This window comes from Pelodiscus sinensis, chromosome 22 (assembly GCF_052426305.1).
Source record: "Pelodiscus sinensis isolate ZL-2025 chromosome 22, ASM5242630v1, whole genome shotgun sequence".
NCBI classification, from domain to species: Eukaryota; Metazoa; Chordata; order Testudines; family Trionychidae; genus Pelodiscus; species Pelodiscus sinensis.
This window is the reverse complement of record NC_143073.1, coordinates 22,203,262-22,229,633: the sequence shown is the minus strand read 5'-3', so window position 1 is coordinate 22,229,633 and position 26,372 is coordinate 22,203,262. Positions and strand designations below refer to the sequence as shown.

The 26,372-nt window shown below is 56.5% G+C and overlaps 3 long non-coding RNA genes across 7 annotated transcripts; 1 reads left to right on the top strand and 2 right to left on the bottom strand.

Moving 5' to 3' along the window:
* Positions 1-3,888: 3,888 nt before the first annotated feature.
* Positions 3,889-6,266, bottom strand: LOC142819492 (uncharacterized). The gene is made up of 3 exons (XR_012897413.2): positions 5,933-6,266; positions 5,473-5,538; positions 3,889-4,077 (listed from the first exon to the last, which is right to left on the bottom strand). It is a non-coding gene; the product is annotated as an uncharacterized LOC142819492 (long non-coding RNA).
* A 7,709-nt stretch (positions 6,267-13,975) lies between these two features.
* On the bottom strand, positions 13,976-15,892 carry LOC142819488 (uncharacterized). Of its 5 annotated transcripts, none has more exons than XR_012897409.2 (4): positions 15,878-15,892; positions 15,422-15,692; positions 14,927-14,992; positions 13,976-14,196 (listed from the first exon to the last, which is right to left on the bottom strand). It is a non-coding gene; the product is annotated as an uncharacterized LOC142819488 (long non-coding RNA). The 5 variants fall into 5 exon arrangements; XR_016347706.1 differs by having other exon boundaries at positions 15,422-15,676; XR_012897407.2 differs by lacking the exon at positions 15,878-15,892 and adding an exon at positions 15,849-15,863.
* Positions 15,893-17,182: 1,290 nt separating this feature from the next.
* Positions 17,183-18,826, top strand: LOC142819489 (uncharacterized). Its single transcript, XR_012897410.2, has 3 exons — positions 17,183-17,340; positions 17,807-17,866; positions 18,604-18,826. It is a non-coding gene; the product is annotated as an uncharacterized LOC142819489 (long non-coding RNA).
* The last annotated feature ends 7,546 nt before the right edge of the window (positions 18,827-26,372 follow it).

Here is a 26,372-nt window from a genome sequence, read left to right as displayed (position 1 = left end):
AATAAGGGGTCTTCCAAAAGAAGGGGGTTTTCTGACATTTGGTTCAGTCTAGACAGGCCAAATGTTGGGAAAACCTCTTCCTGCAGAAGAATTGAACAAAAAAAGCAGCAGTATAAGGTTTGGGGATAGCAAGTGATGGAGAGGAGACTAAAGAGGGCCGGAGGGGGGAGGAAGGGTTCAAGGAAGGGGTGGAGTCTTGGGGGAAGGACAGGGTGATCTTGGGTGTAAAAGAGTTGGAGACCATTGCCCCAGACCCTCGTTTAAAAACTGTTCCACAACCATTTTAATGTTAAGTGCCAAAAGTCTGGTTCCATTTTGGATTAGGTGGAGCCCATCCTTCCTCTACAGGCTCCCCCTTTCCAGACGTTTCCCCAGTTCCTAATACATCTAAACCCCTCCTGTCTGCACCATCATCTCATCCACGCACAGAGACGCTGAAGCTCTGCCTGCCTACCTGGCCCTGCGTGTGGAACTGGAAGCGTTACAGAGAACACTACCATAGCGGTCCTGGATTTTCATCTTTCCTAGCAGCCTAAATTTGGCCTCCAGAACCTCTCTCCTACCCTTCCCTACGTCATTGGTACCTACATGAGCCACCTCCTCAGCACTACACACTAGATGTCTCGACAGATCCGCAACCTTCGCACAAGGCAGGCAAGTCACCACACGGTTCTCCCAGGCACCAGACACCCAGCTGGCGCTGCTGGGGCCATGTGAGATGTCAAATGAAAGCTGCTGTTCTACTGATTCTATGTATGTTGTTCAAGTAGTTGTGTGATATCTGTATGTGGGGTTATACATATGGACTCTGTGTTGCTGCTGGAAGATTCTCTGTCTGAGACCGAGCAATGGGCAAAAAATGTTCAGTCAGTGATGATGCTAATTAGCGAGGCTCCAGGGACCAGGCTCTCAAGGTGACCAATAAACATCTGAGGCATGTGCATGGATTCTGCAAGTATCATGGCTGCTGACGTGGGGCACAGGGATAGGTCACTGGGCCATGTGACCTGCTCCAGCTCGGAAGATACCAGGGATGGATATAAAATGCCATGAGGCAAGCTCCATCTTGCCTTCAATTCTGTTACTGATTCCAGATGCAGCCTTGTGAGGAACAGCGAGCCGGGAAGAATCGTTGGCCCATCCTGACGTAGGATGTACCCCAGAGACTTTTAAGATAACAGATTCTAACATCTCTGCAGAGAGCCTGCATTGAGAACCTGGTGATTGGTGCATGTGACGTATTCTCCTTCACAACCTCACTCGCCTGCTTTTCTTTCTTTTAGTAACAAACCTTTAGATTGTAGATCTAAAGGATCGGCCCAGCGTGATCTTGTGGGTAAGGTCCAGAGTGTAAATTGACCTGGGAACTGTGGCTGGTTTCTTGGGACCGGAAAGACCTGTTTGGGTAGGTGGGATTGGGTTGTTTAACCCCTCACCTGTGTTAGGCCCGGGGCTGATTGTGGCACAGGGAGAGCTGGGGTATATGAGGGGTTTTGCTCGTGATGCTTCCTGCCGGCCAGACTGGCAGCTGAAGAGCTCGGTGAGACCGATTTGTGGCCTGTTTGCGAAGGTCTCCAGTTTGGGGCTGTAAGGAGCCCTGGTTTTGAGCAATTCACCCTAAGCGGATGCCCTAAGCTGTTCCCAGACCCGGCCTGGTCCGTCACAGGGGCCAACCCTCTGGAGCTCCCCTTGAGACGTGGCCGGTGAGATGGGAGCCCGGAGCTGCCTGCCAAGGCTTGTGGCTGCTCTCTGCCTGCTAGCTGTGGGGGCTTAGGGAAGGGGCGTAGTAGGCGGCAGGGCACAGGAGGAGCAGGGGTGGGAAGAGGCCGCTCCTGAGGCAGATTCAGGGGTTGTCCAGGGCCTGGCACCCATCTGGAGGTGGCCCTGCCCCTATGCAGCCCCCTCCCTCAGGGTTGCCAGGAGTCCGGTTTTAAACTGGACAATCCAGTATTTGAGGATTCTGTCCGGGAAACAAATTGAGAAAATACCGGACATATAAAATGTCGGGTATTTTCTAATTAGGACACTTTTAATATTATTAGGAGTATCAGTACCTAGTTGGGAACTGCCTGGCTGGTCGACACGCTCCTGCTGAGTGAGCATATCTACCAGCCAGGCGATATGCAACTACGTGAGGGGGGCGGGGCTTGGGGCAGGACTTGCTTGTGCTTCACCAGGACAGTGCGCGGGATGGGCAGCGCCCTGGTGCACCCGAGTCAGTCCCACTCCCCGCCGGCTGATTCTTTTGCCCAGCTCCCCCTGGCCCCCTCCTGGTCAGCCTTGCTTTCCGCCAGCCAGTCCCTCCCCAAACCCAACCCACCCCCCGAGCCAGCCCTGTTTCCCGCCGGCCAGTTCCCCTCCCCCCCCATCTGAGATCAAGTGTGTCCAGTATTTTTTCTGAGCCATCTGGTAACCCTACACCCCACCCCTGCTCTCCGGGACAGCCCTGGAAGCAGAAGAGAAGGTTACTCCCACACTGGAAGAAGCCGAGCACAGGGCAGCGACCCCTCCGCTCCGGTCGACTCGGTGTGGAATTGCTCGGGAGCGAGGCGGAAGGAGGATCCGCTCGCTGGCAGCGGCTGTGACCTGCCTGCGTGTCTAGGCCCGATTTGTAAGGGCGCATGTTTAAGTGAGGGCCTGAAATCATGGGGGGCTGGAGCACACGACCTGCGAGGGGAGGCTGAGGGATCTGGGCTTGTTCAGTCTGCAGAAGAGAAGAGGGAGGGGGATTTGGGAGCAGCCTGCAACTCCCTGAAGGGGGGTTCCATGCAGAGAGGCTGTTCTCAGTGGGGGCAGGTGGCAGAACAAGGAGCAATGGGCTCAAGTGACAGCAGAGGTCAAGGTTGGAGATTAGGAACAGCTATGTCCCCCTCCCTAGCAGGGTGGGAAGCACTGGGCTGGGTTCCCTAGGGAGGGGGTGGAATCTCCATCCCTAGAGGTGTGTAAGCCCCGGCTGGACCAAGCCCAGGCTGGGATGATGGAGTTGGGGTTGGTCCTGCTTTGGGCAGGAGGCTGGACTCCACTGATGAGGTCTCTGCCCGCCCTATGAATCTATGAAGTGAGGTGAAACTGGGGGTGCGTGAGACCAATCAGCCTCCTGAGGGGGGCAGCGGCCTAGGGGGGCTGAGCAGCGCGACTCTGTCCTGTTCCTCACTCCCCTTGGACGAGGCAGAACCCAACGGGAACTTTGCTGGAATTCTGCGAGTTCAACTCGGGGCGTGACAAGGCAGCGCCGAGATTCTTGGCCAGCAGGGGGCGTTGTGGTCCCAAGGGCAGCTGGGAAGCCCAGGGCTGCGGTGCTGTGAACTGGTCAGACTGGGAGGCAAGAGTGACTGACCATTGCAGTGAGTCGGCGTGGCAAGGGAGCCAGGCTTTGTGCTCAATAAGAACTTTTAGTGGGAAAGGGGGCGGGGTTGCTGTGTTTGAAAAGGGGGCAGGCTCTAGGAAGCCTCGGTTTTACCCCAGCTGGGGAGGAGAGTGGGGTCTAGTGGTTAGAATAAGATCGGGACTGGGAGTCAAGACTCCAAGGTTCTGTCCCCAGTGTTGGGAGGAGAGGGCTCTACGGCGGGTGACTGGGACGCCCATCGAGGGGCGTTGTCTCAGGCAAAGGCCCTTAGCTCCTTCGAGTTCAGTCAGCGGCCCAGTGAGACGAGCACTTGCTTTGAAGTCTGGACTGGCCTCAATATCCCAGGGCGGTGCTAGGGGGCGCTGTGCTGCGAGCTCTCCCCAGGCAGTCTGGGCTGGCCCCACGCCGCACTAGGGGGCGCTGTGCTGCGAGCTCTCCCCAGGCAGTCCGGGGTGCCCCACGCCGGACTAGGGGGCGCTGTGCTGCAGGGGTAGGGCAGCCCCCAAGCACACGGCATATGAAAAAAAGAGGCAAAGGGCAGGTCTAGGCAGACACTTTATTGGGCTGCGTTCGTGTCCCCCGCCCCCCTGAACCCATCACTTGGAGCCGGGTGATTTCGGCCCCGGCTGGTCGGGATCCGCGATGGGCAAAGGGGATCAGAAAGGGCAGCAGATCCCACAGTAATTCATCCCGGGACAACACTGGCAGCAGAAGCGACACCTCCGAGGCCCCTGGAAGGGATGGAGAGACCAGAGTGAGGCCCGTCACCGCGCCCCCGATTCCTTCACCCAGGCCCCTTTCCCCTCCCGGAGCCGGGGGCAGATCGCAGAGTCCTGCCCTCACCCTCCGCTCTAACCACCAGACCCCACTTCCCTCCCACAACTAACGGGAACAGCCAGCCCTGCTGGCTCCCAGCCCGGCTCCCACATCCCTGCCAGGACATTTCCTTGCGGCGTTATTCCCAGGAGTGGCACCTCATGGATCTTTGTAGGTCAGTGGTCCCCAACGTTTTGGGGCTGCCGGGCGCCTGGGGGCGGCGCTGCTCACGTGCTGCGCATATGGGGGCGGGGCCGCTCACAGGCCACGTGAATGGGGGCGGGGCCAAGAATGTGCCGCACGCCCGAGGTCGGCACCGGCATGTGCTGCGATCCCGGGCAGGGTCTGCCCAGGTTCCGCGCGGCGCCCCCGGGGGCGGGGCCAAGGCCAGCGCCAGGGCCGGCAAGGGCACGCGCGGGGGCCGGGGTCAGGGCCAGGGCACGCGCAGCGCACCTGGGGCCGGCCATGCGCCCGGGGCTGGCACCTGCTGCATGCCCGGGGCGGGGCCAGTCCAGATTGCTCCACGGGCGCATGTAAAGGGTTGGGGACCACGGCTTTAGGTAACCAGGGGCCGACTCCACCCCTGGAAGAGGCGGGGCCAGGGGCAGAAGGGGCGGGGCTGGGGAGGAGACTTCCGCCACAGCTGTCTGGGGCTGGAGGCTTTGAATTAAAAACCCAGCAAAGGCCTTGCCGTTCCCAGCCCCCTACTGCTGCGTTGCCTGGCCGCCGCCCGGGGCAGCGGCAGCTGTTTACAGGGCTCGCGGCTCTGGCCCCCCCGGGGGTAGCGCGGCGACCCAGAGCTGGGAGCCATTTCAATAGGATCTGGCTGAGCTACTGCTTGGAAATTCGGGGGCACGGGCAGCAGGCTACAAATAGAAGCTGCCAGATGCAGTCCACAGGCCGGACCCAAGTGTTAGGGGCCGGCATCTCGCCCAGCCCTGCCTGAAAGGCCTATGACCACTGACCACCACTGCCCTCTGCTGGCCAGGAGAGCTGTTTGTTGATGAGATCCTGCCCTGAGCTATTGTTGGGGCTAAGCCATGGGATAGTGGTGGTTTGGATTTGTGGAACTCATTGCCACAGGGTGTGTTAGGGTGTGTCCAAAGGGATCCCTCCCACAGGATTTCCCAGGGTTAGCCTGTGGGACTCCCTGCCACTGGATATTAATGCTTCAATTCTTTGGGATATTTCAGGCATTAATCTCCTGAACCACCTGCCACCAAAAGTTACTGGATTACCCCTGGCTCACACCATGCCCCTCCCTTCCCCCACCAGTCCCAGCACAAGCCACGCCTCCGCCTGCCACTTACCACTTCTCTCATCATGATCTCCTTGTACTCGTCTCCTCCTTCCTCTATAAACTGGGACTCCAGGCCCTGGCAGAATGGCAGAGCAGGGCTCACTTGTGCCCCACGGTGTGTTTGCCCAGCACCCCTGCTCCAAAGCCCATCTCCAAAGAACGTCTTGAGCACACAGCTGGGCTCAGCCCCAAGTGCTGGTAGGATAGTGGGGGCTAGTGGTCAGAGCAGGGATGTGTTCCTGGCTCTGGAAGGGGAGGGAAGCCCACGGTGAGAGAGCAATGGGGGTGGAAGAGGGGCTGAGAGGCAGGAGGGCTCAATTCCATTACCAGCTCTGCTGCTGACCTGATGTGAGTCCCCTGGGCAGTGCCTCAGTTTCCCTTTTACTGCATGGGAAGCCCTTGGGGCAGGTTCTCACTGCCTGTGGAGGCAGCACCTGACACATGGGGACTGGACCCGGCTCCCCACTCACCCCCGCCAGGGACGCTCCGCAGGCTCCCTCGGCACAAAGCAGGGCCACGCCCAGGAGCAGGGCAGCCAGCATCTGGACTCGCATCTTCTCTCGGCGTTGGGTCTCCTCCAGGAACAGGTGAATGGGGCCGGGAGCCACAGGGGCCTGGATTTATACCCTAGTCTGGTGCCCTCGTGCCAGGGGAGCCAGTGAGGAGAAGGGAGGGGGTTCCCGGAAGCCAGGGCTGGAGCAATTGTGGTTTACCTACCGGCCACGTCCTTTTGGGAAAGACTTCTGGAGTTATACAACATGGGACGTTTTACCAAACCCTCCCGCCTATAACCAGGTGACAACACCCATCCCCCCGCCAGTCCTGGCTCCCAGCCCCTGCTCGGACCCTCTGCCCCTCTCCCTCTGCCCCACAGGAGCCCACAGAGTGGGGTGGAAATTCCAGGGGTGCCAGTTTGGGCTGCACGTATTCCTGTAGGTTACATCACAGGAACTACTCGTTCATTAATTCTATGTCCTCAGTTCCTGGAGACATCCCGGAGGGCGGCAGCCAGAACAGATTAACTCTGTGGGAGGCCTGGGGCTGTTGGATGTTGTGGGGTGCCCTAGGCTCTGTGGTGGATGGGCATGGGACGGGGTAAAGGCTTCATCTGGGGGTGCAGGATCTGGGGGGCTGGGGATGAGGACTTTGGGGATCAGGGGAGCTTTGGGTTGGGGTAGGGTGACCGTATTTTAAAGGAACTTTCCTCCTCATGCCCTCCTGCAGGTGTCCCAACTTTTTCTAATAAACAGGTAAATTGTCGTGTATTTTTTTACCCCCCCCCCCCCCATCACAAGTTAGGTTTCTGGGGATGCCACTGAGAGGGTCAACTCAGGGCACATTGCTTAGAGCCAGGGCTGCTTACAGCCCGGTGCTGGGCGTTCTCCGAACCAGCCCCACAGAGCACTTGTGTTCCCCACACCGGCCAGCAGGGAGTCACACAAGCAACCCCTCAGACACCCCAGCTTTATCTGCGCCAGCACCAGCATCGCTCCTTACACGGGGGAGAGGTCCCAAAAACCAATCCTAGAAGCCCAGGGTGGGCAGAGACCTCAGCAGTGGAATCCAGCCCCCTGCCCAAGGCAAGACCAACCCAACTCAATCATCCCAGCCATGGCTTTGTCCAGCTGGGACTGAAAAACCCCTAGGGAGGGAGATTCCACCCCTCCCTAGGGAACCCAGCCCAGCACTTCCCCACCTGCCTAGGGAAACAGTTTTTCCTAATCTCCAGCCTAGACCTGCCCCACTGCCACTTGACACCATTGTGCCTCGTTCTGCCACCTGCCACAACTGAGAACAGCCTCTCTCCAGCCTCTTTGGAACCCCCCTTCAGGGAGTCGCAGGCTGCTCTCAAATCCCCCCTCACTCTTCCGCAGGATAAACAAACCCAAATCCTACAATCTCACCAACTCCGAACAGGCCTTCCCCATCCCAAATGAGCAGCCACAGACCCAGGTCAATCTGTCCCTCCGATCATACCCCACAGAGCCCGTTCTGGGCTCGGTTCTTGGCAAAGATGCTTCAGAAGTGATGAGCTTGAATGAAGGCAAAAATAGAGGAACCTCCCAGGACCCTTCTATGCCCTTGCACAGATGATACCAAACTGCTCCACATAGTTAAGCCCCAAACAGACTGTGAAGAGCTTCAAAAAGATCTCACCAAACTGAGTGGGCAACAAAATGGCAAATGAAATTTACTGTTGATCAATGTAAAGTAATGCCCGTTGGAAAACATAATCCCAACTATACATACAATTTAATGGGGACTAATTTAGCTATAACCACTCAAGAGAGAGATCTTGGAGTCCTTGTGGATAGTTCTCTGAAAACATCCACTCCGTGTGCAGTGGCAGTCAGAAAAGCAAATAGTCATTTAAAAAGAGCTAGAGAATAAGAAGGAGAATATCTTATTGCTTCTATATAAAACCATTGGACTCCCACATCTTGAATATTGTGCACCGATATGGTCACCTCATCTCAAAAAAGGCATCTTGGCATTGGAAAATGTTCAGAAAAGGGCAACAAAAATTATGAGGGTGGGAGTGCAGGAATAAAGGGGGGCTCAGCGCTAGATCTGGCCTACAGGGAGCTGAAGGTGGGATCCAGGCATAAGAGCCTGCCTGCATAGTTCTCCGCAGAAACCCCAGCTTGGAGGTAAGACGACCCTCAGCTGCATGGGGGGCCCTTGTGTAACAGGAAAGAGAGCAATACAAGAATTGCCTCAGGAGTAGAGCTCTCGTAAATTAAGCCACCAAGTTCCCTAATTTGGGGTCTTACCGCAAATTAGGCCATCCAGTTACCCCATCTGCTGCCAGTAAAATAAGGCTTCAAAATGCACCATATAAGGAATCAATAAGGAGGATCTGGGGAAAGGTAGCCTCTCCGTATCAGGAAGCAAATCGGTCGGGTCCGGAAGGGGCAACCTTCACCTTATTAGGAAACAAAAGGATGATTTGGAAGAACGGGATAGGACGAGCACCGAGGGAAGGGTGGGGATAAAAGATGTTGTAACCACAACTCAGGGCTCACTCCGTTGGTCGCGAGGTGGAGGGGAACGAGAGGTCTGGATGCTGTAACCGAATAAATTGCCCCTTACCACTTCACTCAGCTTCGTCCATCATTCGGCCTTGCAACATTTTGGCAAAGCAAGCAGGGTAGCCGGGCGTTCGGGACTGAGCACCCCAACATGGATATGGGTAAGAGCAGCGGTCCTTTCAGTTCAACATCCACGGTGCGGTCTTGGTTGGATCGCTGGGTGGGAAAGGAGGCGGGGGGGGGGGGCGCTTCTCTCCCATGGGAATGCCCTGCCAGAGTCACGGAGCTCATACTTAAAATGGATCGAAAATACCCTCGAGGATAAGAAAGCCTCCAAAGAGGGGAAGAAAGCTGTTTGCCTACAGGGCATGATGGCAGGGATTACCCTGATGTGGAAGGAATCTCTTGCAGCAGCTGCACAGATCTCAGCTCTGCAGGATATAATTGAACAGCAGTGAGTGTTGACCCACCAGTCGGTAATGGCAACACAATTGTCAGAGGATCAGGCATCCTCAGCACAAGAATGGAAGGATCGGGCCTTTCGGGCAGAAGCTGCTGTGAGGGAGCGCAGCTGTGAAGTGGTCACCAATAATAGTTCAGGGAAGGTTAACCCCCCTTGTTACCCATCCCTCTCGTCCCTAACCCCTACCGCTCCCCCTCCCAATCTCTAACGGAGCAGCCCCCTGTGTGCCCGATTACCGAGCACACAACCTATACAGCTCGAGATGTAACTGTACCCAATGGGTGCACCCCCTCCTGTGAATGCACGGAACCAGCTGGTGGCCATGAATAATACCCACCAGGAAATTGTTATTTCCACCCTAGATCCCTCGAAACAAGCGGCCCTTATTAGAGAAATAGGTGATGGGCCCTGGGTAATTGACCACTCCGGGAAGGATAGGGGTAGGGAGCAGGTAACCATATTCCGTTCAGCCCTGCAGGATTGGAACGTGGGAAAAGTGGTACCAGACTGTGCAGCGTGGGAATCCCGCTATGAGGGGGGCCTCAAAACGTTCATAGCCGGGACTCCTTTCAGGAAAAAGAGATCATCCTCCAGAAACTGAGTAGCGCAACCCCTCGCACCAATTCTGCTCAGCATTTTGGATTCTTCCCTGTACTTCCAGGGCCAGGGCGTACACCTAACAATGCATATAGCTCAGACTCTACACAAGGCAATTTACACACTTACGTGGACTACACACCGAGGCATAGTGGGAGCAGGACAATTGGCCGTTACCATCCAAGCTGTGGCCCACTGCCACCCCGTGCAAGCCACCCTTAACTCGGTCCTCATCCGCATGAATTCAATGGCACCAGGCAGCACTATTGTCGATCAAAAAAAAACTGTCGTGGACTATGATGGGGAGGTGACATATAATTGTGAATGGACACTCTCACGTATACTAGGGGGGTCAAATGTGTCTATTTGTCCAGTTATCATGGTGGGAGGAAACGGGTGGTGGAAATCTTCCAGGCGGGGTGGTAATCCAGGGAAGTAAAACACGGGGTTTTACTTGGTATTGGGAACAGCAGTTTAGTAAAACGGGGGGTGGGGGGGGGTGAGAGAAACGGTGGTTAAGGAGAAATGGGGCAAGCTAATCCCCCGGAAATGGAATACCAAAGGTCTGAGGGCACATGGCTGCATATGGGAGGGGTGTGGTGTGGTGCATATGTGGGCAGGGGGTAGTATTAACGTAAGCATAGGAGGTAAGAAGCAAGAAAAATTGGGTCTCAGCAGTTGCTGGGTCTTAGGCCCTGGAACTACAGGGATCTCAATTGAGGGCTTTTGTAATGGTACTAAGGAAACCTTGTACATATCGGGGCAAAAAATAAGGGAGGAGGATCTGCCCCAGTGGAACCTATTGGGTTCTGCTACAAATACAGCCCCAGAGGCTGTGCAGGTGCTCAATGCCATCCAAAAGAGGCTAGCTGAGGCCCTGGAGGAATTTCGTAGTGACGCCGAAGTGGAAGACCTTATAAAACGGGGTCACACTTTGGCCACACAGATTACTGCTCTGGTTCATAATATATCTTATATTCAAATTATTGATCTGCAAAAAGCAACTACGGATCAAGGGGCATCTGCCTGGTATGATCTGCTGTGTCACCTAAATATCGGACAAAGTGAATGCTCCACCTGGGACCTTCTGCGTAACAGAAGGCATCAAAAAAATCCTTTTTGTTGGACATTATGAGGACATTTGCAAAGCTGGTGTCCTCTTACCGGTTTGTGCGCACTAAGGGGGTTGCAGGGCAGCAGTCCATCACCGGGGCAGGGAGCTGGCATTTGGGATCTTGGTGGAACCTCCAAATTGTCGAAACGAGCCTCACACTCAGTAAAAGAACAGGACTATGTAGCACTTTAAAGACTAACAAGATGTTAAAGTGCTACATAGTCCTGGTTTTTGTTTCAGCTACACCACACTAACACAGTTACATTTCTATCACTACTCAGTACAAGGTACAGAGAATAGTTTATTAGCAATGCTGCAGCATAGCGAGAACGCACCAGAGTGAGTTTCATTCTAGAATACAATTACAACTTCTTTTGTAGTAGCAAGCTTCACAACAAACTATCATCCAGAGCATACTTGTTACTGGGCAAGCTTTCAGTTACTGGGCAAACTTTCAGCATATCTACATTCTTCTTACGAAAAAAGTTTCACTTTCTCACACTTTCAAACTACGTGACCTTCTCGCCTACATAAAATGGCGGCTATTTTACAAGATGGATTCCACAGCGTGGAACTGGAAGCATTTCAGAGAACACTACCATAGTGGTCCTGGATTTCAATCTTTCCTAGCAGCCTAAATGTGTCCTCCAGAACTTATCTCCTATCCTTCCCTATGACATTGGTACCTACATGTACCACGACCACCAGCTCCTCCCCAGCACTAATCAGAAGACTATCTAGATGTCTCGAGAGATCCGCAACCTTCGCACCAGGCAGGCAAGTGACCACACGGTTCTCCTGGTCACCAGACACCCAGCTGTCTACATTTCTAATGATCGAATCTCCCATTACTAACAACTGCCTTTTCCTAGTGACTGGAGTTCCTGCCCCTGAGATGTATCCTCAGTGCCAGAGGATCTCACAGCATCCACTGGAAGGAGGGTCCCAAGTATGGGATCATTTCCCTCTGCTCCAGTTGCTGCTCTCTCCTTCATAGAATCATAGAACCATAGAGCTGGAAGAGACCTCAGCAGGTCATCAAGTCCAGCCCCCTGCTCTAGGCAGGACCAACCCAACTAAATCAACCCGGCCAGGGCTTTGTCAAGCCAAGACTTAAACACCTCTAGGGATGGAGACTCCACTACTTCCCTAGGTAACCCATTCCAGTGCTTCACCACCCTCCTAGTGAAATAGTTTTTTTCTAATATCCCTGAGCCTTTCTCCCTCCTCAACAGCACTGGGGCTGTCTGACCGGAGGTGGGACAGTTCTACAGTGTCCCGGAAAGCCTCCTCTGCGTACCTCTCGGCCTCCCTTAGCTCCTCCGGTTCAGCCAAAGCCCGGACGCGTCTCCGAGGGCCAGGAGCTCCTTGCACCAAAAGCACACGTACGCCCACAGGGCGGGGGGTCAGACGTGCTACATTGGGTGCAATAAACAGGACAGCCCGCACGCTGCTGCTGGGCCTCCGCCTGCATCCTCCCCCTCAGAGAATTAGATTATTGAGAGGGGGGTTTTGTAAATCAGTTTAAAGGTTTCCAAGAATGCCCCATGTGTCTGGCCCCCGTCCCCCTCCCCCTCTGAACTTCCTCAGGTCCCCTCACAAGGCTCAGTCCTGGCGGGTCGGCAGAGCAAACGCCGTTTTCCCATCAGGCTGCGTGGGGCTGGCTTGGCTGCCGTATCCGACCCCAAAGCCCCATGCGCAGGGGGCTGCTCAGAGAGGCCTGCAGGCACAGAGGGGGTGGGTGCAGCAGGCCCTGGGTTGGGCCCGTCCCTTCCCCTGTCCTAAATCAGGCGCCCAGACTGCAGGGCCGTGCTGAACTCGCGGGCTGGGGGCCAATCTAGGTCACCTGGCGCGGTGACAACTCAGCCGGCATCTGGCTGAGAACAGCCCCGGCCGCAGCCTGCGGGCGATTCCCCGGCCCCCGCTCTGGAGCTGGGACCCGGCGGCCCAGAGCGGGGCTGGCAGGCCTGGGGGAGCCACAGAGCTGGGGCCGCACGTCTCTGGCTGCCGAGGGCGGGGGCTGGTCACATCCTGTCAGGGCCACGCCGGGGCCCGTGGCTCCGCGTTACTAGGTCAGGTCTGACAGCCAGCGAGGCTCAGACGTCGGCCTGGGCTCCTCTGGGCTCCTCCCCCAGCTCTCCTGGAGCCCCCACCCCCAGCCAGCCCAGCCCCCCACTTCTGACCCACAACCTCCCACCAGCCCCCCACTCCCAACCCACAACCTCCTGCCAGCCCCGCCCTCAGAACCTCTGTCAGGTCTGCCCTTAGAGCCCACGCTCCCGATCCACAGCCCCCTGGCAGCCCTGCCCTACGTCCTACACAAATAACTGTTATGGGGCCCCACTACTTAGCTTCAACACGCTAGTCCCTCTGGCTGCGGGGGGCCATTGTGGTGAGCCCAAGGGGTGGGGTTGGAGGCCCAGGAGCAGGGGGGTTTCCCCTGATGAGCAGGAGGCAAATCCTGACAAGAACCAAGCGAAGCAGCAGAGTAAGGAACAGGCCCCAGGTGTCCTGGACCCCACCCCCACGCTGCTCTAACCACTGGCCCCCACTCCCCTCCCAGAGTTGGCGTAGAGCCCAGGAGACCTGACCCCACTGGCACTGCTCCGACCAGCAGGCCCTGCTGCCCCAGGGGGAGGGGAACCTGGGGGCCTGGCTCCCCGGCTGCAGCTCTCAGCCCAGCCCTAAGTGGGTGGGCGCGGGGCAAGCCCGGCATGTGACTGCAGCGGGGAGTCCCTCTGCCTGGCTGGGCCCGGCACACACCAGGTTCCTGCCAGCGACGACCATGTGGCTGCAGCTGGGCTGCCTGGTGCTGTGCAGCCAGCTCCTGCCCTGGGCTTCCAGCTCCCTCCCAGGTCAGTGGTGCCCTTCCCTGGTGGGGACGGGGTGGGAAGTTGCACTAAGGCTCTTGGCTACCAGGAGGCGCTGTGGCCAGGCAGGCAGGGCAGAGTCCCTGGGGGGCTGTGACCTTGTCAGACTGTGGAGGGGGGGGGGGGGGGGATATTGGTGCCGGTTACTGGCCAGTGCAGGGACTCAGGGCAGGTCGGACTCAGGGCCTCTGCTGCAGAGCGGTCAGTGGGAGGCAGCAGGGCATAGTGGTTAGAGCGGGGTGGGGTAAGCCAGGATTCCTGTGCTCTATTCCGGCTCTGGCAGGGGAGCAGGGACTGGGGCACAGAACCAGGGGCTGGGACCCCTCCGTTCCATTCCCAGTGCGGCGCTAGGGGGCGCTGTGCTGCGGGGGCGGAGCAGCCCCACAGGGCCTGGCAGAGGAGCATGTGGACGTGGGAACAAAGAGGCGGATGCCAGGTCTGTGCAGACAGTTTATTGGGCTGAGCAGCAGGGTGCTGCCCCCCCCCCCCGAACCCGTCGCTCGGTGCCATGCGATTCCGGCCCGGCTGCCTGGGATCCGCTCCCGCGATGGGCTGGGGAGCCTCAGGGAAAAGCGGGTCACGTCTTGCAGCACAAGCCAAATCCAGGGTTCTCAGGGCAGCAGCCATAGCAGAAGTAACAAACGAAACCCTGAGGCTCCTGGAAGGGAGGGAGAGACCAGAGTGAGGCCTGCCCGTCACCGAACCCCGATTCCTTCTCCCAGGCCCCTTTCCTGTCCCGGAGCCAGGGGCACAACCCCGGAGTCCTGACTCCCAGGCCCTGCGCTAACCATTAGATCCCACTACCCTCCCAACACTGGGCATAGAACCCGGGCGTCCAGGCTCCCAGCCCTCCCCACCCCCGGCTAAACACTGTGCTCAGTCCGCTCTGAGATCTCTTATCCCCGTGTGGTCCTGCAGGCAGAGTTCAATCTGGGGGTCAGTAACCGGGGCTCAGGACAAGGCCGGGAACAGGACTCCTGGGTTCCATCCCTGACTCTCAGCAATGCGGAGCCCAAAGGGTTTTGTTCTCCCGGGGTCAGAGCTCCCAGACTGGCCACCGCTGCCCCCTGCCGGCAAGGAGAGATGCTGGTCGGGAGGAGCCTGCCCTAAAACATTGCTGGGGTAAACACAGGCTGGTCTTGAGCTGTGGAACTCATTGCCACAGGAAGTGTTGACGTTCACTCACAGGACTCCCTCCCACTGGGGAAGCTTCTGGGATTCCCAGCCACTGGATGTCAATGCCTGGAATCTGTGGGATATCTCAGCCATTAATCTGCTGAACCAGCTGCCACAACAGGTTAGTGGCTTAGCCCCCGGTTCACACGACACCCTCCCCTCTCCCACCCGTCCCAGCAGAGACACAAGCTGAGCCCCCGGTTGCCACTCACCGCTTCCCTCTTCACCAGCCCCTTGGACTCGCCTTGTCCTTCCTCCTCGTGCTGGGACTCCAGGCCCTGGCAGAGTGGAAGAGCAGGGGTCACTTGTGCCCCACGGTGTGTTTGCCCAGCAGCCCCTGCTCCGGAGGGGTCCCAGGGAAATGTAACGCCTGTCTCCAAAGCGTGTCCTGAGCGCACGGCTGGGCTCTATACCCAGCGCTGTCTAGGGAGTGGGGGCTAGTGGTCAGAGCCAGCTTGTATCCCTGGCTCTAAGAGGGGAAGGAAGCTCATGGCATTAGAGCAGTGGGGTGCAGAAGGGGCTCAGAGGCAGGATGTCTCAATTCCATTCCCATTGCTCCTGCTGACCTGCTGTGCATTGCCCAGGCAGTGCCTCAGTTTCCCCTCCCAGCCTTTACTCCATGGAAGCCCTTTGGGGTTGGGCCAGGCTGTCTCTGCCTGTGGGGGCAGCACCTGACACACGTGGACTGGACCCGGTTCCCCACTCACCCCCGCCAGGGACGCTCCGTGGGCTCCCTCGGCACAAAGCAGGGCCATGCCCAGGAGCAGGGCAGCCAACATCTGGACTTGCATCTTCTCTTGGCGTCGGATCTCCTCCGGGAGCAGGTGAATGGGGCCGGGAGTCACCGGGGCCTGGATTTATACCCTAGCCCGGTGCCCTCGTGCCAAGGGAGCTGGTGATGGGAAGGGAGGGGGGTTCCAGTAAGGCAGGGCTGGAGCAATCATTCAGCTTTGATCCAAGTCCTTGTGGGAAAGACTCCTGGGGTTACGCAACATAGAACCTTTTTACCAAACCTTCCTGCCTGTAACCAGGTGACAACACCCATCCCCCCGCCAGTCCTGGCTCCCAGTCCTTGATCGGCCCCCCTGACCCCCCCGCCCCAAGTCGGGGGCAAGTTCCAGGAGGCTACATCACCCGATTTCCTGGAGGCTACATCACCCGACCGAATCGTTCATTAAAGCGTCATCGTCACTTCCTGGAGACGTCCTGGGGGGCTGAAGCACCCCAGAGCCCCCAGAAGTCCCAGAACCTTCTCTCCAGCCTCCTTGGCCCGGTGCGGGGCCTTCCCAGATTTGCAGCCCCAGAGCCGGGATCTCTGTGTTACCGGAACACGCCTGGTTAACGATTAACCCCTGGGCCCTCCTCGGAGCCAGGCCTGGGCTGGGCCGGGGCTCTGCTCTCTGCCCCTCACCCCTCCGCCCCCCACAGTGTCTGAGAAACGGGGCCTCCTGCCCTGTGCATTGCGGGGTGTCTGGGGATCGGGGCCATTTCCAATGCAAAGCTCATTGGTCTGAGAGAGGAATGGGGAGCAGGGTGGGAGATCCCCTCTGGTTCTGGCATTGGTGTGACTCCTGGGGGACCCCAACTCATCCCCCAGGGCCGGGAGTCCCACGAGTGAACCCGCGAACACCCAGAGGTGTGGTGGGAGCAGACGAGGCTCCGGGTCAGGAAGTGCTGGGGCTGTTAACTGGTGGGACCCCCTCACTCTGGGTGTTCGCGGGTCCACTCGTGGGACTCCCGGCCCCAAGGGATGGGTTAGGGTCCCCCAGGAGTCACACCAATGGCAGGACCAGAGGAAATCTCCCAGCCATGCGCCCCGTTGTCCCCTTACACCAGTTCGCCCCTTGAGCTTTGCACTGGAAATGGCCAGACACAGCCCGCAATGCACAGGGCAGGAGGCCCTGTTTCTCAGACACTGTGGGGGGCGGAGGGGTGAAGGGCAGAGAGCAGAGCCCCGGCCCAGCCCAGGCCTGGCTCCGAGGAGGGCCCAGGGGTTAATCGTTAACCAGGCGTGTTCCAGTAACACAGAGATCCCGGCTCTGGGGCTGCAAATCTGGGAAGGCCCCGCACCGGGCCAAGGAGGCTGGAGGGAAGGTTCCGGGACTCCTGGGGGCTCTGGGGTGCTTCAGCCCCCAGGACGTCTCCGGGAAGTGACGATGACGCTTTAATGAACGATTCGGTCGGGTGATGTAGCCTCCAGGAAATCGGCAACCCTGGAACTTGCCCCTAAGTTTGGGGCGGGGGGGTCAGAGGGGCCGATCAAGGACTGGGAGCCAGGACTGGCGGGGGGATGGGCGTTGTCACCTGGTTACAGGCAGGAGGGTTTGGTAAAAAGGTCCCATGTTGCGTAACCCCAGGAGTGTTTCCCACAAGGACTTGGACCGAAGCTGAACGATTGCTCCAGCTCTGCCTTACTGGAATCCCCCTCCCCTCCCATCACCAGCTCCCTTGGCACGAGGGCGCCCAGCTAGGGTATAAATCCAGGCCCCTGTGGCTCCCGGCCCCATTCGCCTGCTCCCGGAGGAGACCCAACGCCAAGAAGATGCGAGTCCAGACGCTGGCTGCCCTGCTCCTGGGCGTGGCCCTGCTTTGTGCCGAGGGAGCCCGTGGAGCGTCCCTGGCGGGGGTGAGTGGGGAGCCGGGTCCAGTCCCCGTGTGTCAGGTGCTGCCCCCACAGGCAGAGAGAGCCTGGCCCAGCCCCAAAGAGCTTCCATGCAGTAAAGGCTGGGAGGGGAAACGGAGGCACTGCCTGGGCAACGCACAGCAGGACAGCAGCAGAGCAGGGAATGGAACTGAGTGATCCTGCCTCTCAGCCCCTGCCAATGCTCCCAATGCTAGCTCCTCCCCCCTGGTTCTTTGCCCCTCCCACTGCTCTAATGCCAGGGGCTTCCCTCCCCTCCCAGAACCAGGGATACAACCCTGCTGTGACCACTAGCCCCCACTGCTCAGCCAGCTCTGGGGATAGAGCCCAGCTGTGCACTCAGGATGCGCTTGGAGACAGGCGTTACATTTCCCTGGGCCCCTCCGGAGCAGGGGCTGCTGGGCAAACACACCGTGGGGCACAAGTGACTCCTGCTCTCCCGCTCTCCCAGGCGTCCCAGCACGAGGAGGAAGGACAAGGCGAGTCCAAGGCGATGGTGAAGAGGGAAGCGGTGAGTGGCAGGCGGCGGCTCGGCTTGTGTCTCTGCTGGGACGGGTGGGAGAGGGGAGGGTGTCGTGTGAGCCGGGGGTTTAGCCACTAACCTGTTGTGGCTGCTGGTTCAGCAGATTAAAGGCTGAGATATCCCACAGATTCCGGGCATTGACATCCAGTGGCAGGGAGTCCCACAAGTTCATGCCAGGAAATCCAGTGGGAGGGAGTCCTGTGAGTGCACCTCAACATCTCCTGTGCCAATGGGTCAGCTGAAGTCCAGCCTGGATTAAGCCCCAGTAATATCTCAGGGCAGGTTCCTCCCGACCATCATCTCTCCTTGCCGGCAGGGGGCAGCGGTGGCCAGTCTGGGAGCTCTGACCCCGGGAGAACAAAACCCTTTGGGCTCCGCATTGCTGAGAGTCAGGGATGGAACCCAGGAGTCCTGTTCCCGGCCTCGTCCTGAGCCCCGGTTACTGACCCCCAGATAGAACTCTGCCTGCAGGACCACACGGGGATAAGAGATCTCAGAGCCGACTGAGCACAGTGTTTAGCCGGGGGTGGGGAGGGCTGGGAGCCTGGACGCCCGGGTTCTATGCCCAGTGTTGGGAGGGTAGTGGGATCTAATGGTTAGCGCAGGGCCTGGGAGTCAGGACTCCGGGGTTGTGCCCCTGGCTCCGGGACAGGAAAGGGGCCTGGGAGAAGGAATCGGGGTTCGGTGACGGGCAGGCCTCACTCTGGTCTCTCCCTCCCTTCCAGGAGCCTCAGGGTTTCGTTTGTTATTTCTGCTACGGCTGCTGCCCTGAGAACCCCGGATTTGGCTTGTGCTGCAAGACGTGACCCGCTTTGCCCCGAGGCTCCCCAGCCCGTCGCGGGAGCGGATCCCAGGCAGCCGGGCCGGAATCGCATGGCACCGAGCGACGGGTTCGGGGGGGGGGGGGGCAGCACCCTGCTGCTCAGCCCAATAAACTGTCTGCACAGACCTGGCATCTGCCTCTTTGTTCCCATGTCCACATGCTCCTCTGCCAGGCCCTGTGGGGCTGCTCCGCCCCCGCAGCACAGCGCCCCCTAGCGCCGCACTGGGAATGGAACGGAGGGGTCCCAGCCCCCTGGTTCTGTGCCCCAGTCCCTGCTCCCCTGCCAGAGCCGGGATAGAGCACAGGAATCTTGGATTACCGCACCCTGCTCTAACCGCTATGCCCTGCTGCTTCCCACTGACCGCTCTGCAGCAGAGGCCCTGAGTCCGACCTGCCCTGAGTCCCTGCACTGGCCAGTAACCGGCACCAATATCCGCCCCCCTCCACAGTCTGACAAGGTCACAGCCTCCCAGGGACTCCGCCCTGCCTGCCTGGCCACAGCGCCTCCTGGTAGCCAAGAGCCTTAGTGCAACTTCCCACCCCGTCCCCACCAGGAAAGGGCACCACTGACCTGGGAGGGAGCCGGAAGCCCAGGGCAGGAGCTGGCTGCACAGCACCAGGCAGCCCAGCTGCAGCCACATGGTCGTCGCTGGCAGGAACCTGGTGTGTGCCGGGCCCAGCCAGGCAGAGGGACTCCCCGCTGCAGTCACATGCCGGGCTTGCCCCGCGCCCACCAGCTGCGGACTGGGCTGAGAGCTGCAGCCGGGGAGCCAGGCCCCCAGGTTCCCCTCCCCCTGGGGCAGCAGGGCCTGCTGGTCGGAGCAGTGCCGGTGGGGTCAGGTCTCCTGGGCTCTACGCCAACTCTGGGAGGGGAGTGGGGGCCAGTGGTTAGAGCAGCGTGGGGGTGGGGTCCAGGACACCTGGGGCCTGTTCCTTATTCTGCTGCTTCACTTGGTTCTTGTCAGGATTTGCCTCCTGCTCATCAGGGGAAACCCCCCTGCTCCTGGGCCTCCAACCCCATCCCTTGGGCTCACCACAACGGCCCCCCGCAGCCAGAGGGACTAGCGTGTTGAAGCTAAGCAGTGGGGCCCCATACCAGTTATTTGTGTGGGGCTCAGGGCTGGGCTGGCAGGGGGTTGTGGGTCGGGAGTGGGAGTCTAGCAGGGCTGGTAGGGGCTGTGGGTTAGGAGTAGGGGGTTCTGAGGGCAGGCCTGACAAAGGCTGTGGGTCGGGAATGGCGTGTTGTGCTGGCAGGTTGCTGTGGGTCAGGAGTGGGGGCTTTGTGGGGAGGGGTGGCAGGAGGTTGTGGGTTGGGAGTGGGGGGCTGGTTGGAGGTTGTGAGTTGGGAGTGGGGGGCTGGTGGGAGGCTGTGGGTCGGAAGTGGGGGGCTCGGCTGGCAGGGGGTTGGGGGTGGGGGCTCCAGGAGAGCTGGGGGAGGAGCCCAGAGGAGCCCAGGCCGACATCTGAGCCTCGCTGGCTGTCAGACCTGACCTAGTAACGCGGAGCCGCGGGCCCTGGCGTGGCCCTGACAGGATGTGACCAGCCCCCGCCCTCGGCAGCCAGAGACGTGCGGCCCCAGCTCTGTGGCTCCCCCAGGCCTGCCAGCCCCGCTCTGGGCCGCCGGGTCCCAGCTCCAGAGCAGGGGCCGGGGAATCGCCCGCAGGCTGCGGCCAGGGCTGTTCTCAGCCAGGCACCGGCTGAGCCGTCACCGCGCCAGGCGGCCTAGATTGGCCCCCAGCCCGCGATCTCAGCATGTTCCTGCAGTCTGGGCGCCTGATTTAGGACAGGGGAAGGGACAGGCCCAACCCAGGGCCTGCTGCACCCGCCCCCTCTGTGCCTGCAGGCCTCTCTGAGCAGCCCCCTGCGCATGGGGCTTCGGGGTCGGATACGGCTGCCCAGCCAGCCCCACGCAGCCCGATGGGAAAACGGCGTTTGCTCTGCCGACCCGCCAAGACTGAGCCTTGCGAGGGCACCTGAGGAAGTTCAGAGGGGGAGGGGCACGGGGGCCAGACACACGGTGCATTCTTGGAAACCTTTAAACTGAAACCAAAACTCCCAGATTTACAAAACCCCCCTCTCAATAATCTAATTCTCTGAGGGGGAGGATGCAGGCGGAGGCCCAGCAGCAGCGTGCGGGCTGTCCTGTTTATTGCACCCAATGTAGCACGTCTGACCCCCCGCCCTGTGGGCGTACGTGTGCTTTTGGTGCAAGGAGCTCCTGGCCCTCGGAGACGCGTCCGGGATTTGGCTGAACCGGAGGAGCTAAGGGAGGCCGCGAGGTACGCAGAGGAGGCTTTCCGGGACACTGTAGAACTGTCCCACCTCCGGTCAGACAGCCCCTGTGCTGTTGAAGAGGGAAAAAGACTCAGGGTATGTCTACACTACCCTCCTAGTTCGAACTAGGAGGGTAATGTATGCATACCGCACTTGCTAATGAAGCCCGGGATTTGAATTTCCCGGGCTTCATTAGCATAAGCGGGGAGCCGCCATTTTTAAATCCCCGCTGCTTCGAACCCCGTGTAGCGCGGCTACACGGGGCTCGAACTAGGTAGTTCGGACTAGGGTGCCTATTCCGAACTACCGGTACACCTCGTTTCACGAGGAGTAACGGTAGTTCGGAATAGGACCCTAGTCCGAACTACCTAGTTCGAGCCCCGTGTAGCCGCGCTACACGGGGTTCGAAGCAGCGGGGATTTAAAAATGGCGGCTCCCCGCTTATGCTAATGAAGCCCGGGAAATTCAAATCCCGGGCTTCATTAGCAAGTGCGGTATGCATACATTACCCCGCTAGTTCGAACTAGCGGGGTAGTGTAGACATACCCTCAGGGAAGGAAAACATGTAACCTTGGGTGGGGCAGACTTCACTGCCCTTTTCCAGTGTCTAAAAAGCCCCCCCACTTCTGTAGGACGTACTTGAGACCCAGAATTCGGACTGTAAGGAATTTTAGCAAGGATTCCCAGTGCCAGCCTCCCAACATTCATATTCCAAAAGAAATAAATGTAATTAAATAACGTTATAAAATGTTATGAAGAAACAAATCATCTAATGCTCACAACAGAACACGCCCATTGTCTAACCCACAGATACTGCCCAGTTACGGCAAACAGAAGCAAAGCGGAAACCAGAAATAAAACGTGACCAGTCCACTCCACACGGACACAATAGGAAAAGTCGGAGAGGCCCCAGAAGCTCAGATTTAGTTCACCAGAGTCTGTTTGTGCCTCTGCTTGTCCAATCTGCACCATAGGCTGAGTCCGAACCATCTCTCCACTTGCTCACAGGGATCCTCAGTTGGAGTCCGGGCAGCCTGTTCCCCTGCCGTGGATCACTGCGAGGCAGCCCCGCTCCCTGATCAACCAGGCAGTTAACTCCCAAGTGAACAGACTTAGAGAAACCCTGTCACAAGACAATACAAACACTGAGAACAACACAACAGAAACGGCTCTTTCCCCGTCGCTACGTTGACAGAGGAGCTGATGAATCCAACTGACTGAGAAAGTAACTGCAACAGTTTGGCTAAACTCAGACCAGCACTGAGAGCAGACAATTAGCACAGGAGAAGGGATTTTCCCTCCCAGGTTTCCCCTCCCATATAATTTAGCTTTGCCGATGATCCCAGGTAGAGGGTTAACACCATCACTACCTGCTGCAGAGTGAGGAACAGCAGCCTGATCTCTGCTCCTTCCTCTGCTTCTCCTAGCTCACTCAGGCCTTAGAAAAGCACCTGCCCTTCCTGCTGGCTCATGGAGCCTGACCCCAGACTACCCACTCAACTCCAGAAACTTCTGGGTATGGAGTCTAAATCTGCCCAACAACAGTAACACTCAACTCACTCCTACCTCCTCAGAGGGGTCTTTTTGGTTATGTCTACACTGCATCCCTCTGTCGACAAAGGGATGCAAATCCAGCACATCGAAATTGCTAATGAAGCAGGGATTTAAATACCCCGTGCTTCATTAGGATAAACACGGACGTTGCTTCTTTTCGAAACGGAGTTTTTAAAAAAAACGGCAGTCTAGATGTGTATCTGTCAAAAGTAAACCCTTTTTCGACAGATCCTGTATACCTCAAAAAATGAGGTTTAGAGGATCTGTTGGAAAAGGGTTTATTTTCAACAGGTCCGCGTCTAGACTGCTGGGTTTTTTCGAAAACACTCCGTTTTGAAAAAAAGCGGCGGCCATGTTTATGCTAATGAAGTGTTGGATATTTAAATCCCTGCTTCATTAGCAATTTCGATGTGCCTAATCTCCATTCCCTGTCGAAAGAGAGGTGTAGTCTAGGCACACCCATAAGAAGATAGCTCCTAGTAGGTACCTGGAAACCATAGTTGGGACCCTCCTTCCAACGGATGCAGTGGTGTCCGCTTGCACTGGGGAGGGAACTCCAGTCAAGGTAGGTGTTAGTAATTGGGATTTGATTATTAGAAACATAGACAGCTGGGTGTCTGGTGACCAGGAGAACCGTGTGGTGACTTGCCTGCCTGGTGTGAAGGTTGCGGATATCTCGAGACATCTAGATAGATGTATGTGTAGTGCTGGGGAGGAGGCGGTGGTAGTGGTGCATGTAGGACCAATGACATAGGGAAGGGTAGGAGAGAGGTCCTGGAAGCCAAATTTAGGCTGCTAGGAAAGAGATTGAGAGCCAGGACTGCTATGGTAGTGTTCTCTGAAATGCTTCCAGTTCCACACACAGGGCCAGGTAGGCAGGCAGAGCTTCAGAATCTCAATGCGTGGATGAGATGATGGTGTAGACTGTAGAAAGGAGGGGTTTAGATTTTTTAGGAAGTGGGGAAACTTTTGGAAAGGGAGAGCCTACACAGGAAGGATGGGCTCCAGCTACAGCAGAATGGAGCCAGCCTGCTGGCACTTAACTTTAAGAAGGTCGTTATGCACTTTTAAAACTAAGGGCTGGGGGAAAGCCGACGGGTGCGGAGGAGTGCATGGATCGGACAGAGACATCTCTTAGGGGAGGCTCTATTCATAGATTTGCTCTATGTTCCAGTCAGGGGGAGAGGATGGAAGTATGGGTCGGATCTGATGAGAAACCATCACGTGAAAAAGAATCTAACAGATCAGGAAACGGCAGACAGATAAATAGGGACAAGGAGTCCTGTGGCACCTTATAGACTAACTGAAGTGTAGGAGCATAAGCTTTCGTGGGCAAAGACCCACTTCATCAGATGCATGTAGTGGAAATTTCCAGAGGCAGGAATAAATATGCAGGCCAGGATCAGGCTGGAGATGATGAGGTGATCCAATCAAGGAGGATGAGGCCCACTTCTAGCAGCTGATCTGGAGGTGTGAATTCCAAGAGAATAGAAGCTGCTTTTGTAGTTAGCAAGCCATTCACAGTCTTTGTTTAATCCAGAGTTGATTGTGTCAAACTTAAAGATGAACTGTAGCTCAGCAGTTTCTCTTTGAAGTCTGGTCCTGAAGTTTTTTTGCTGCAGGATGGCTACTTTTAGATCTGCAATTGTGTGTCCAGGAAGATTGAAGTGTTCCCCTACAGGTTTTTGTATGTTGCCATTCCTAATATCAGATTTGTGTCCATTGATTCTTTTACGTAGGGACTGTCCTGTTTGGCCGATGTATATAGCAGTGGGGCATTGTTGGCACATGATGGCATATATTACGTTGGTGGATGTGCAGGAGAATGTACTAGTGACAGTATGGCTGATCTGGTTAGGTCCTGTGATGGTGTTGCTGGTGTATATATGTGGGCAGAGTTGGCACCGAGGTTTGTTGCAAGGATTGGTTCCTGAGTTCGAGTTATTATGGTGCGGTGTGTAGTTGCTGGTGAGAATATGCTTCAGGTTGGCGGGTTGTCTGTGGGCAAGGACCGGCCTACCTCCCAAGGCCTGTGAGAGCGAGGGATCATTGTCCAGGATGGGCTGAAGATCGCTAATGATGCGTTGGAGAGGTTTTAGCTGGGGACTATAGGTGATGGCCAGTGGTGTTCTGTTGGTTTCTTTCTTGGGCTTGTCCCGTAGCAGGAGGCTTCTGGGTACACGTCTGGCTCTGTCAATCTGTCTCCTCACTTCCTCGTGTGGGTATCGCAGTTTACAGAATGCTTGTTGAAGGTCTTGTAGGTGTAGGTCTCTGTCTGAGGGGTTGGAGCATATGCGGTTGTACCTCAGTGCTTGGCTGTAAACAATGGATCGTGTGGTGTGTCCGGGATGGAAACTGGAGGCATGCAGGTAAGTATAGCGGTCGGTAGGTTTTCTGTATAGGGTGGTATTGATATGACAATTGATTGATAGGGACAAATGATTAAAGTGCTTAACACAAATGCTAGAAGTCTAAATAATAAGATGGGTTAACTAGAGTGCCTTGTTTTAAAGGAGGACATGGATATAATAGGCATCACGGAAACTTGGTGGAATAAGGACAATCAATGACACTCAGTCATACCAGGGTACAAAATCTATCGGAAGGACAGAACGGGTCATGCAGGTGGGGGAATGGCCCTATACGTGAAAGAAAATGTGGAATATAGTGGGTTTATATTTCCGGAAAGCCTTTGACAAGGCCCCTCACCAAAGACTCTTAAATAAAGGAAGCTGACATGGGGTGACAGGGAAAGTCATCTCATGGACTAATAACTGATTAAAAGACAGGAAACAAAGGGTAGGAATAAATGGTGTTTTCAGAACGGAGAAAGGTAACTTGGTGTTCTGCAAGGGTCTGTACTGGGATCAATCCTATTCAACCTATTTATAAATGATCTGGAGAAAGGAGTAAACAGTGAGGTGGCAAAATTTGCAGATGATATCAAAGTGCCCAAAGCAGATTGTGAAGAGCTTCAGAAAGATCTCACCAAACTAAGTGATTGGGCAACAAAATGGCAAATAAATGTTGATCAATGTAAAGTCATGCATATTGGAAAAAATAATCCCAACTATATATACACAATGATGGAGACTAATCTGGCTACAACTACTCAAGAGAGAGATCTTGGAGTCCTTGTGGATGGTTCTCTGGAAACATGCACTCAATGGGCACTCAAAAAACCAAAACAGAATCTTAGGGATCATTAAAAAGAGGCTAGAGGATATCTTATTGCCTCTATATAAATCCATGGGACGTGCTCCTCTTGAGTATTGCGTACAGATGTGGTTGCCTCATTTCAAAAAAGATCTATTGGCATTGGAAAAGGTTCAGAAAAGGTCAACAAAAATGACAAGGGGTTTGGAATGGGTCCCATATGAAGAGAGATTAAAAAGACTTGGATTTTTCAGCTTAGAAAAGAGGAGACTAAGGGGGGATATAATAGATGTCTTAAAAATTATGACTGGGGTGGAAAAAGTGAATGAGGAAAAGTGATTTACTTATTCCCACAAGATAAGAACTAGGGGTCACCACATGAAATTAATAGACAGCAGGCTTAAAACAAACAAAAGGAAGTTTTTCTTCACTCAGCGCACAGGCAATCTGTGGAACTCCTTGCCAGAGGATGTGGTGAAGACCCGGACTTTAACGGGGTTCAAAAAGAACTAGCTACTTTCATGGAAGTTAGGTCCATCAATGACTATTAACCAGGCTGGATAGGAATGGTGTCCCTAGCCTCTGTTTGTCAGAGACTGGAAATGAATGACAGGAGGGATCACAGGCTCATTCCTCGTTCTATTCCCTCCCTGTGGGTCATCTGGCATTGGCCACTGTCAGCAGACA